The 13693-nt window shown below is 44.6% G+C and overlaps 1 protein-coding gene across 5 annotated transcripts in view; it reads left to right on the top strand.

Moving 5' to 3' along the window:
- Positions 1 to 13693, top strand: part of APBA1 (amyloid beta precursor protein binding family A member 1) — a 193998-nt gene that overhangs the window by 38964 nt on the left and 141341 nt on the right. The window lies entirely within an intron of this gene.

The following is a 13693-nucleotide window of genomic DNA, read 5'->3' on the forward strand; positions in this document are numbered from 1 at the left end:
AGGCATCTAAAGTAAAAGATCTTTTCATATCTTTGCTTAGGCTGATTCCAAGGTTATTTTTTCTTAGCAAACATTTGACAGGACTCTTAATCACTCAAGAGTCTTTTGCTGACTCGAAACCTGAGATTTTTAAAACTATCTGAACATACATGCACACATGCCCACACATGCATGTACACAAACCAACCTTTAACCCCATACACATAAATGAAGAGTCAGCCAGAGGCGAGGGCTTCATTCACTTTACCAAGTATTCACCTGAGTGTTTTGTCTGTGAAACTAGATCCCCAGCTCATTTGAAATACGATTCTCTGGGCAGAAATCTGATTTGCACACAGCTGCTGGAATACCTAAAGATGCAGCTCATCCGTTGCGCTGTGTTTTGGAAGACACCACTCCATGCTCAGAGGCTGCCAGCGCCGCTCGGCTGTGGGGTTTGCGGGAGTACATGTACTGTCATGCCTCGTGAAATGGGTGCCGCGCCGAACAACACGCTCAGCCTGCTTTTCCGGAATTTTCTTTCGTTCTCAGGAACCCTTTTTGTCCCGGCTGCCTTTTTCCTATGTTGAATACCTCTTCTCTGGCTCTATTGGCTCTATTTTTAGACTCATTATTTATTTTTCCTACTGTTTATGATTATGATTTTTTAACATCATGACAATTTTGAAAACCTTAATGTTTCATATCACTTTTGCTCTTACGCGTTTCAGGCCCCCGTTAAATTGACAGAATGTGTTATACACGACACACACAGATTCTCTGCCTGAGCTTCTTCACAGTATAACCGCCTCGTAGCCGGGTCTGCTGCTCCGGGGCATTAGAACACACGTTGCCCATTTTATTTATCTGGGCCGATGGTTTATCACCAAAGCAGCCTATAATGTTGACTGAGTAATTTTCTCTTGTAATGCATGACCTAAAGATGAAATTGCTGGTTCATTCATGTTGTGAAGCGCAAAACTGCTGCCAGTGTCACCTTCTAAAATTAAGCTTCTGGGTATAATGAAGAGCCGCAGCCCTGGGGTGTTCAGTGTTACTGCTGGCCTGCTTGTTGACAGGGAGAGAGCTCCAGGGTGTATCTTTGAACTCCTGTTCCACTCAGCCAACTTGGAGAAGGTGCGGTAGTGTTGGAGGAACTTGTAGTGGAACTCGTTCTCAAGGGCATGGTAGCAAATGCCTGAGTGGATTGAATGTGGATGAGGAGGAAACTTGGATCATTTAAGAGATGGAGTGCCAGCAAGTCCTTCTATCCTGCAAGTTGTCCAGGGATTTCCTGAACGGAAGTGAGGACAGTACATGCTGAGGATTCGAGGCCCTCCCGCAGCCCTCCCAGCTCTAATGACAGAAGCTCCTGAAATGGAGAGCTCCGGGTGAGAGCCGCCGCCTTCTGTGCTGCTTTCTCACACGTGGGATGCGTCCGAGGTGCTGCCTTTCCTTCCCGCTTTGCTCGGCCGTATGTCCCGAAGCTCAACATACCCGTCACTCTAGGTGCCAGCAGGAAACGATGAGGCAATTTAGGAGGGTTTTATGAAGGGGCTGTGTAATACTACATGTTCAGGGTTGTGGAACATAAGAGACCGCAAATCATCCTGGAGCTTGCCCAGTGAGGAGCCCTTACCCCCTCTCCCCACGGGAGGAAGACTGTCCGACTCTGGGGAGAGTAGCTGCAGCTGGAAGACAGGGCCCCCTGGCAGGAGCTGCGGCCTTCGGGACAGGTCAGCCCCGGTGGCCCTGCCGAGCGGGAATTAGAGGAATGAACACCCAGAACTCGCTTTCCTACATCTCTCCTACTTCTGGCCGATGCCTCCCATTAGCTGACTCCAACCAGAGCCAGAGGGTGAGGAAGCCCACTGAGGCAGAAGGTCGGCCTTCTGAACACAGAACAGAGGGCGAGTAAATCCAGAGGCACGTGGTCAATATCTAACAACGAATCTGTCTCCTATCATGTATACAAATCCTTTATACAGATCATGTATACAAATGTGGGTTGTTTTATACAGGAAAAATGACAGTTATGCACAAGTAATACAGATACCTGATTTCAAATCCCTTTGTGGGTTTGAAGTGAGGACTCCAATGATAGTTGGACTAAAAATAGTAGTAGTCGTCATCAGTGTTCTTAAGACTTATTAGGAGCTTACTTGGTGCCAGATACTGTTCTAAACACTCCATCTATATTAACTCATTTAATTTTCAAAACAGTCCCGTGAGATGCACATTGTAATTAGTCCCATAGTACAACTGAGGAAACTGAAGCACTGGAGTGTAAGGCATCCTCTGCCCACAGTCTCAGGGCCAGGAAGTGGAGAGGCCACATTGTAACCCAGCCTCCCAGGGCGCTCCTGCCCCACACGGCCCCTTTCCCGATTGCGTCACACTACAGGGAACACCCTGGGGGGAGAGGGGACAGTATTCAGTAGTGATGATTTGATTCCCGTTGATGGTTGGAAAGAGGTTTTATATGTTAGAAATCTCTTTCCACACTTGAGAATTTTAGTTTTGTGAGGCAAAGTTCATTTGTTTGTGGGTCATTAGCAGTGACTCTACCTAGAACAATTTGGTGTTGGCTTTTCTCCCCCACCCCACTTTTAATGTTATTTTTCTTTCCTCTGTTATTCAGACAGAAGGTCCTCTTTTTGAGCCTCAGAGGACAGTAACAATAGAATAGCATCTCCAGCACAGGCTGGACAAACTTGTGGAGGATAAACTACGTGGTCTTCCTAACAGCCCTGCAAGGCAACTGTTAAAATCCCTATTTTCAGGTGAGAAGACTGCGTTCTGGAAATACGCTTTCTGACCCAAGGTCACTCAGTCAGAAAGTGCAAGCCCGGGTCTCACATGACCTGGCTCTGTCTTCTCCACTACAGTGTCTCTCGGAGACTGAGTGACTTGCCCTGGGCCAAGGCCATCCAGCTGATGAATGAGCTTTCACTTAACTAAAGCCCCTAAGTACTTTTGTCCCTGAACACCTACATTTTTGAGTGAATTCCAGGAAGAAAAGCTAAGGAGAGACCAGAGACTTAGGAGAAAATGTGGTGTCAAGGAGGGCAGAAAGTGTTTCTGGAAAGAGAGCATGGCCACCTAAGCCAAAGGCCGCGGAAGTCAGGGAGCAAAGGACAAGTGTGCCTTGGAGAATGTTGGTGGCATGAGCAGAATCTCTGTTAGGAGAAGGGTCCAGTTGGAGTGACTGCAGAGCCAATGGGTGGGTCAGGAGCAGACGCAGCGTGTGTGGGCTCTTCCCTGGAGAAACTTGGCTGGGAGGGATGAAGTTGAGTGGTAACCAGAAGGGTGGGGTGGTTCTTTAAAGACAGAAGGTAATAGAATGTGTTTGAAACTGACAAACAGGAACCACAGACTGGAGAAGATAACAATGTAGCAGAGAGAGGAAACAATTGAGGATCAAAGTTGACTTGGTTTTTTTTTTAACTTAATTCTAGCCTCTGCCCACATCTCTGGCCCCATCTCCTTGATCATTATGCCTAGTCACTCTCATTTTCTTTCTGTTCCTCCATGCTCAGCTCAGTCCTGCATAAGGGCCCTTCCTATGCGGTCCCCTCACCTTTGGATATCTGGCTTCTCCTTAATGTGGAGATCTCAGCTAAAATGTCACCTCCTCAGAAAGGACTTTCCTGGCCACTCCATCTAAAGTAGTTCCCTGAACCTCTCCCCAGTCCCCCCAGTATAACCCTGTGTTACTTCCTTCATAGCACATTTCTTCCTCCCCAACTGCTCAGAAGTCACCTCCTTGTTGGTGCCTCCCCCGACTCCCCCATTTGGAATTGTGACCCACTACCCCTCCACACACTTCTAATCACCTGTATCTGCTCACTCTCTTATTTTTAACATAGCACATATCACCTTTTAACACAGCATATCCATCACCTACTTTTTATGACTTGTGTTATTACCTCTCTCCGCTGGTAGAATGGCATCTCTCTGAGGGCAGGAGTCTCTGTTTTGTTGACTGTTGCATCACTAATGTCGGAACACTGACTGGCAAAGAGTAGGGTCCTACTAGCGTGTTTATTTGAATGACTGAGCTTTCTGCTATCCGAAATTACTTTGGTCAATTACTGGTTTGCTTGTTAATTATTTTTCCTCCAACTAGAATGCAAGTACTGACCTTACCGGTCTTACTTAATGCTGTAAACCCAGCACTGGAACTGTGCCAGTTCCCAGTAGGTGCTCAATAAATGTTTGTTAAATGGTTGGTGGTTGCATTCCCTAACTTGACTGAGCCCCCAGACCTGATACTCTCAACTCGCCTAAAGCGCAGCTGATGTGTGACTCCAACCCAGACTCTCAGTTTCCAGACCATTGTCATGCTTTGTCCCTCTGGAAATTTCTGGAACTTCAACATCTGCATTAACACAAAATATGTATTCTGGCTCCATCTTATGCAACTTGTTGTCATCATTATATGGGTGATATTGTGCCTTTTTTACTTCTTAATACCTCTAAGTGATCAATAACCATTACTCAAAAAGTAAAATTAATCTTGAACTATTGACCTTAGAAGGAACCTTAGGGGTTACCTAAATCTGTGGCATCTTCCATGATTAATATTGGGAATGGACTGGCATTAACTTCAGTGGTCTAACCATAATGTGTAGTAAAAATTCAGCTAAGAACTAAATATTCCAAATATTAGCTAGAGAACCTTGTTATAAACCAATGACTTGACACGGACATTAAGTAAGTGAAGGAGAGGAACCCTGATGGAATCCTGAACGTATACTGGGTGTACTTAAACGTGGTGGGCATTCCGTATACAGGTCACGTATCACAGAAATGGACCCTTGAAAGCTGTATGATCTCAATAACTAATCTGATCCCAGTGAATTTAATAAAGAATAGAAATAAAATGAAAAAGAATTATAGGTAATTGGTTTCCACTAGACTTTAACTGTACTTTTTGCATTTTATATTCCATATTCTGAAGTTAACTTTTTGTATAGTTTTATACAAGCCACCTGATGGGGTTTGTTTCTGAAATTTTTATCCTATGAAAAAGCTATGAGGAAATTATTACAAATCCAAGAAGTGTAATTAAACATTAATACAAGTAAAGATTAACACATGGAGTTTTACAGCCCCGCAAACACAAAGTAGAAGGCCGCATTAGGCCTTCGTTCTTTTTATTCCAGAACTATGACATGCACTCACAGGTATAGAGATTTAATGGAGACTTATTTGCAAAAACATGAGCTTTAGGCAGATGAAGACAAATGGGTTGTGTCTCCTGTTCTGCATTTCCAGGAATTTTAAGTAAAGCTACTTAGAAGTTCCCCGCATAGTATAATAAGATTTTAGAACGCACTGCTATGTCCATTATTTTTCATCGTCTGTTAAGCCTCTCTGGTTAATAAGCTCTCCGTTGTAGCCCCCAGAACGTCTAAGAAGCCAGTAGGCACCCGGAGTGGTTAGCACACACCCAGTTGGCTCTGCCTGGCACTGAGAGTTTCTTCCAGTGACTGTCTGCAGAGGAAGGGGGTTAGCAAAACGCTCTGTAGCCAGACTTAGAATGACCCTTATTCCTTTTGGGGGGGGGGGCAGAACAGGACTTGTGACCCTCATTTCTTCTCTCCGTGAATTACTTTTCTGTTTCTGCATAACAAAATACCATTCACTTAGCAGCTGGAAACAGCACACATTTCTTATCTCATGGTTCCCCTGGGTCAGGAGTCTGGGAACAGTTTTGCTTGGTCCTCTGTGCAGGGTCCCACAAGACAGCGGTGGAGGTGCCCACCAGGCTGCGTTCTCCTCTGGAGGCCTCACCGGGGAAGATCCTGCTTCTCTGCCCCCTCAAGTCATTGGAAGAATTTATTTCCTCAGTGCTGTGTGACTGGGGGCCCAGCATGGGCGCAGACTGGGAATCTCCCCACGGCTCTTTGCCACACGGACTTCTCCTCAGTACGCACGCTTACCTCCCATGCATGCCAGCAAGGACACCCTCTCTCTCACTGCGATGTCAACAGTAGTCACGGGGGGGACTTTGCTGTGGTCTGTGCTTAGGAGCAAGTTGCAGGTCATGTCTGCACTCAGAGGGAGAGGATGACACAAAGGCACGAGCAGGAGGGGCCAGTCACTGGGGCCATCTTAGAGTCTGGCCACCACGCTCAGGGATCTCATTCCGACATTGGTGCTTTTGCCTTTTAGCCATCATGTCATGTCTTTTCGCCAAGTGACTGGTGGCATAAAATGAAGGAATTTGGGCTTTATTTTTTTTTCTAGTTGTGGGACTAATTTGTGTTCCTTTTTCAAGCTTCTTTGTGTGTTGTAGTATTTCTCTTGATTACTCTGCAGGAAAGGGGGAGTCCCTGAGAATAATGGAAGGAAAACAGAATTTGCGCCTGAGGTAAGGGAAGTTTAGTTCCAGAATTTTTGGGTGATTTGTCATCTGTGTTTCATGTGACATTAACACAGTTTTCAGTTGGTTTTCACTACATCCCCCAGGAAAGTCCTTGGGGTGACAACAATGATTTGACATCCCGATGGCGCAGGTACTGTCAAAGGAATTCTAGTCACGCTGGGAGCTGGTGCAGGTGAACTCAATGAGCAGGTCCCCCCCCCACAGAAGCACCCAGCACTTTTGGCCATTTATATGAATTTATTCTTTAAGACTTGGCCAAACTTCTTTGAGAGAATGGAATAGGAACACAAGCTTTCAAAGCCTAAAAAAAGAAAGAAATATTATAACTTTCTGTTCATGTCCTAAGGCATACCAATGTTTATAAAAGCCAACAACTTCTCTTCTCATATTTATTTACCTACTAATGTCATCCATTAAGTCCCCAAAGTTTATAATCCTCAGGCCAGTGGGAAAATAACAGCACTTATGGTGGAGGGGAAAAAAAAACTTGGATGAATTTAGAATTATTAAATAATGCCTTTGCTTTTGCAGATTTCTACCTCAGTAATTCTGGCTGTCGGCACTTAAAAGTGCCTTCCAGTCACTATTCAAAACCCTCCACGCAATGCCGCACATGGCCGACCTCCTCTTTATCCTGAATAAAGATGGTGCACTCTGTGGGGCTTCCTTAAAGTGCTTCAAAAGGAAGTCATTAGTAAGAGGGTACACAGAACTGTGCTACGTTGTAATTACCAAAAATATGGGCACTTTGAATGTGAGGGAGGATTTTTTTAATATCTCAAAATTACCTCTTTAAAAACTGTAAAGGGTCTTTATTTATTTATTTTTGGTTATCAGATTACACCATCTTTAGGATCATTATAGTTCAATGCAATTAGATTCACCCTAGGGTTCTTTATTGTTCCTTCTCTCAGTCAGATTTGAAAAACATTTCTTCTGTTAACTAGGTCTCAGGGGAATACGTCCTTCCTTAACTGGCCTGCACGGGAAGGGCAGACTGTCTAATTTCGTAGCACATACAGAGTCTGTGTTATCAGTTGACAGATAAAGAAGGCAGCATGTTTCATTTTTCCTATTCCGTGCACGTGAGGAGGTGCTTGTCTGTGCAGTTTCGCTTACAGCCCTTTCTTACTCTCTCGTGTATTATAATAAAGTTTGTGGCTCCTAGTCCTTAATGGGGAGAGCAGTCACATATTAGAATGGAGAAATATTGATCTGCATTTTATGTACTGTTGCCTTTTATATTATCCTTTAAAAGCTCCTAACGCACATTGGTCAAAAACAGTTTATTCCTGTGCAGTAAAGAGACCTCCGTGGCCACAATCCGAGTCAGTATAGCTGCTCTTCACTTTTCCGTAGATGTTATGGCTGAAGCTCAATGTCATCGACATGGCCACATACATCACTGGTGTGCTCGTTGCCCTTCACTGACCTTATAAGCTTGTGAACTATATTTAGAATCTACCGATTGGTTCTAGAAAAGTGTAACCTCATTGAAAGGCTCCAACAAAAAATTTGACATAACCTGTACTTAACAAATTGCTTTTTCCTAGACCCAAAATCACATTGAAATTGTACTTAATGTTTGAGTCTCCCCCAGTATCCAAGTTAATCCCCTTACCAAATAACTCGGATAAAACCTTTTCAGATGATCAGGGTGGCATTGGATATACTATCCCAATAATGTTCTTAAGAATTAATCTGCTGAGTTTATTTCCGGAGCATAATTTAGGCTGTGATGAAACTGAAGCCCTGGAACACATATTGTACTCTTGCATATTCCAGTTCATGGGTGTGCGCTGAGTCACAATCTCTTATCGTTGTTGGGGTGTGTTTCAAACTTTTGTAGCACTTCTCTAATAATAATTACAGTTAATATTAAATTTTACAAAAAACAAGTGAAAAGTTTGAATTATGTTTTAACTAAATTAGCTCCAGCAGAGGATGATAATTTAAATACATTGGGTCTATGAGTGACGCATCTCTAAGCCCAATTAATATGCGAGCCCTGAAATCAGGCAGCCTCCCTGTTTCCCATATTCATTCATCCAAGAAATATCTGTGGGCCGGCTATGTGCCAAGACCAGTTCTATGGACTGGGGATACCACAGTGGTCCACAGAGACCAGACCCCTGTTCTTATGGGGCTTATATTTCATTTCAGAAAGAAGACAATAAGCAAAAATATAAATGTTCCAGAGAAATATCAGCTGGAAATAAGTCCTATGTAGAGAATTAAATAATGCATCGTGATAAAGGGTGATTAGGCAGCTCCTTTACATTGGGTGTTCATGGAAGGTCTCACTGGAAAATACAGACTTGAAATGGTGATCCCAATGTCACAGAAGGGCAGCCCTGGGAGAGATGAGGGGAGAAGGCATTCAGGCAGAGGGAACAGCTGGTGCCAGCCTGGTGTGCTTGAGCCTGGGGGAAAGGCCTCCATGGCAATAGTACAGTGGGAAAGGGAAAGGTGTCCCAGTATCGGGGCCAGGCTGTTCAGAACCCTGTAAGGCAGAGTTTGAATTTATTTTAAGCACTGACAGAACCCAGAGATGCCTGGAATGTAAGCTCCATGAAAGTTGTATGAAGGCAAGAGACCCACCAGGAGACCTTTGCTGTGGCTTGGTTGTTAGCAATTACTGATCTCTAACAAAAGCTGGCCATGGCCTATTTTTCCTCTGAAAAATGGGAGAAGAATCTGGAAAATTATGTCCCAGTTTGACAGTAGAGAATCTGAAGCATTTTAAATTTATTGTTGATGTCTATTTAAACTCAGCTTCACATCTGTATTTCTCTACATTTATGAAAACTTAAATTGTGTAAATTATGCTTCATTTTAAAGCCCTTGATCAAGAACCAAGTTTTGGTCACACCCTTTTCATTTCGTTGGGAAGATTGATATCATTTCTTGGAAATGTGACTTCAGTCAGTTGCTCTCTAGAATTCAGACCTCATTTATCCTTCCTCTGAGACAAGTCTAATTCAAGTGAGACTGTGAGACCAAGCCTTTGGACCTGCGGGGCCCCCGACCTGAGCTCTGTGGGGTGAGGCTGAGCTGGCTGGGCTCAGCTTCCAGTGAGGACAGCAACAGGACCAAGCGCCAACCCTCCAGCTTGCAAAGAAAAATGCCGTTTTGTGGGTATTTTCCTTAATAATTAATAAGAGAAGAGAATTAAAGAAATTACTGGAACTATAAAAATTGTTTCAAAATTGAATGTTTTTCATTTGGGATCTGGGTCTGAGAAAATTGCTTGGTTCAGTGAGAATGACCATTATTTGGTTTGTAAGTGTGTGGGATATGCCTCCCCACCCCCCATTCATCCTCATGCAGAGTGGATGCCATTTAAAATTCACTGTGTTGTAAATTCATGTGGATCTGTATTATATTTAGAGACCATTTGGTTTTTACCAAAATCTGGCTCAGACTACACAGCATCCTAATTTGGACCTCCAGGAACTTTCTCTTTCAAATCCAGAATCCCTCAGAAGCAGTTTGCCAGCTTTTTCTAAATGTGGCTTATAAATGAGTGAGAATGAAAAAATGGATTATGATGATTTATGTTTTACATTTTATGTCGCTTTACATTTCTAAAAATACATTCACACCTACCTATGCCCTCCCAGAATGTCACATGAGAGCAGTATTATTATAACACACGAAGGGAGAACCAGAAACTTTAAGGTGACCTACTCCAGATCACTAAGTCAGCAACAGCAAAGCCGTCCGCCCATTCTGTTTCTCACATCGCGGAGGGTGTCAGGCTGTGTTCCCCACGTGCATCTGAATGGCCAGGGAGCCTTTCAGTATGCAGGTTCCAGGGGAGCCCCTCCCCAAATCTGAATCAGGCTCTCTCAGTTTGGGGTCTGGGAATCTGCATTTTTTAAGGCACCCCTCCCCAGTTCGATTTTACATGCAGTAAAATTGACAACAATTAGCAGATTTTAACCAGCATCAGCCTTTGGCCAAATTATGAGGTTGGGGCAGATTGCCTGTGACCCATCTACTCCCTACTCTAAATCTTGGTCTTCCCTTCAGCACTTCAAGCTTACTCCCTGTTTTCTTTGATCAAATCCCCTCCGAGAAGATGTGCAAGAACTAAAGTACCACTCATACTGTAGTCGCAGGTCAGTCTTGGGTACAGCTCTCACCTACAACATGCACATTCCAAAACAACTGGAGGTTGAAAATGTAGGTTAGTGGGTGAGATGCTCATGCGCCTCTCTTGAGCCTACTGTTTTCTAGATTTTTCAAGTACAACTTGGCTGTTTGAGCCAAAGATCATTTCAGACATTGGCCCTTTAGTGGTAAAGCTTGGGCCTTCTCTTGGTAGTGGGACCCCCTTGGAGAGTCTTTGGAGAAGACCCCTGGCTTTGCCAAGGGTGTAGATACGCGAGTCATGAGGTCATTGTTGCAGATTCTGTTGCTATGCACTTGATTGCCAAAATCCCAGCTGACCGTGAACTACTTCCCAAACATTACAGGAGGTTGTCATTGAGCAGTTGGGAAATCATATCTAATCCCTACCGAATCTTACAGAGAGAAGTCTTCAGCTTGGCAGGCATTTAGTTCCTGGGCTCTGTGAACGTTGTTCCCAGACATACAGAAGAACATGTCTCATGAAAAATCTGGAAGGCCGTTTTGTATGAAAAGGCATAAAAGCAGGCGTTGGTTTCATTTGTACTGGCCTTAGATGCTATTGTTACTGAATGACTCCACAGGCCAGAATCATCTGTCACTTGTACTTCTCTCTACAAATGGAAGAACTCATGAAACCTAACCATTCCTACCTATCCTTGGAATGAACTAGACACAGACACGCTTACCCACATGTGGGGATTAAGTCCTCAATGTATGATTTATTTCTTTGTCTAACTTTCTAGAGGTGGTTTTGCTGGAGGAGACATCAGTGACAAGTGTAAGCCTTGCAGAGCCTTTACTCTGAGAGGTGGGAGAAGTGGGCTGATTCAGCAAGGTCTACTTCCACCCTTGACAGGGAGGTAGTTGATTAAATGAGCAGATCCCAAATGTGGATGGCATCCCCAGATTCCTGGGGCAGTCCCTGACCTAATGAAACAGGCCCTGAGAGTCTGGGCCATGGGAATCTGTGGTTTTTGCAAAGCTCCCCAGGTGGTTCAGTGCTTCTCGGGTGGAGTGGTCACTGTATCAGGTGATTAGAACCCTCTGACTCTGATGGAGTGGGAGGCAACATCTACCCTATTTATGAGGTTGCCATTTGGGACAATAGAATACAGTTTATTCTTAATCATAATCAACATTGGATTCCAATTAATTGCTTTGTTTCTGCCAAACACCATGGTTTATTCACTAGTAGAGAGCAGATTAAAGATCATAAAATATTTGCCTGCAAAGCCTGCTGAGCCTAACGCACTCAAATTTTCCTATTAAATTCATGAAAAATGGTTGTAATGGTGGCCAATAGTCGTTTAGTGCTGTGTGCCAGGTATGCCTCTAAGTACTTGAGATATATAAACTAATTTGATCCTCACAACCACTCTATATTGTGGGACTATTTTTATACCTTTTGCAGAGAGAATAAACACCTTCCCATGGTCCAACAGCTAACAAGTAGTGGGGCCAGGACTTGAACTTGAGCAGTCTGACTCACGAGTGACACGCTGGGCCACTGTGCTATCCAGTCCTCCATGGAGGAGTGATTGTCACTGGCTTGTCTGCTTTCGTTCAGGATTTCCGGGCTGGTGGGCTGGAAGGTTGGCTGGGCATCACTCTAGGAAGAGCAGTGAAGGACTCACTGGTTTGCCCGAGAAAGGTCTGTTTGGCAAACTGAGTTTGAGGAATATCACGGACATTGGGAAAAGGTGGGTCTCACACTCAGAAGAGGAGACACGGCTCAAACAGCAGAGTGGAGAAGTACCAGAGCAGGCACGGATGTTGTAGGTGCGGAGTAGAGTGCAGAGTGCCAGGGCGGGCAGGGAGACAGCTGAGGGCCAAGGAGTAGTCAGAGCAGGAACAGAAGAACCGGGAGGCTGTGGTTTCAGAAAACCAAGAGGACAGATTTTCTCAAATTAAGGAAAGATAAGCAGTGCCAAGTAATACAGTGTCAGATAAATGGAAAACTAGAGAGAGAGAGCTAGTAGATCCTCATTGGTTACCTTCCAGAGAGCAATTTTAGTGGTGTTGAAGACCAGACAAGGTCATACTATATGAAACAGTGTCAATGTGCTCTATTAGTTAGTTTGTGTAGTCCTACATGAACTTTCAGCTCTCTGTAATTAAGCTCACCTTGCTAGAGGTGATGACAACTACCGTTTGGTGAATGTTTACTCTGTCCCAAACACTGATCATTACCAGAAGTTCTACCCATCCCCACGCCACAGACCAGGAGACAGCAGCCCTGAGGGGTTATGTAACTCGCCCTACATCTCACAGTGAGTCCACGGCAGAGCCCAGACTTAGTCCCAGATCGCGCGTTAAACCCAGCTGTGCTGCCTGGCTCTGCCACTGTGCCCTGATGCTAGTTTCACCTGCCTCTTCCCTCTGAACTTCACTGATGTTCGTCTGCGCAGCATCTGGGTGGGGCCAGACTGGCGTGAGCCTGCACTCTTTAACCCCGCCCCTGGGCATTTCCACGTGAAGATGGAGGGGGTATAAAGGACCAGGACAGGGCCCTGTCGCCACTTTCTGACCCACTGGGTTTCTCCTGGCCAGCCATCAAAGGAAGAGGCAGTATGTTGTCATATATTCTCCAGGGACAGTCTCTCAATATCACTCATTTTCTCAGCTCAGCATATACCGTCAGTGCCTCATTTTCTTCCCGAGGCCAATTTACAGGAGAAAGGGGACTAGAACTTAAGCCAGGCTTTGCCCTGGCTTACGGAATAATTCTTTTAAACCCAGCACACCATCCTCAGGAGAAGCTGCAAGCCACCAGTATTAACTGCCAGGTCTAATTTGGGGAGAGAGAGGAAGGGGCGATGCTAGTAACACGGACCTAGTTTTGCAGAAGGCAGACAGGGCTTGGAGACCAAGATGTCCAGAGAAGACCGTTTTCAGTTCAGTGTTGCTTGTTTTCCGATGTTTGGAGTCTTTATTTTTTAATGCTCTAGAGAGTTCATGTAACTTTTTACATGGAAATCCAAAATAAGATTTTTTTTTTTGTCAGGGAATTCTGTGGGCTGTGCAAATAAGAATAGAAAAGCATCCGTTTATGCCATTGAGCAGAACAGTGTGTGTGTGTGTGTGTGTGTGTTCTGTGCACTGCAGGGGCTCCCCAAGTGCCCTGGCAGTGGGAGTGATTAGGTCAGAACACGTCCATAAAAGTCCAGAATCTAAGAGATGAGT

This window comes from Desmodus rotundus, chromosome 1 (genome assembly GCF_022682495.2).
Source record: "Desmodus rotundus isolate HL8 chromosome 1, HLdesRot8A.1, whole genome shotgun sequence".
Classification (NCBI taxonomy): Eukaryota; Metazoa; Chordata; class Mammalia; order Chiroptera; family Phyllostomidae; genus Desmodus; species Desmodus rotundus.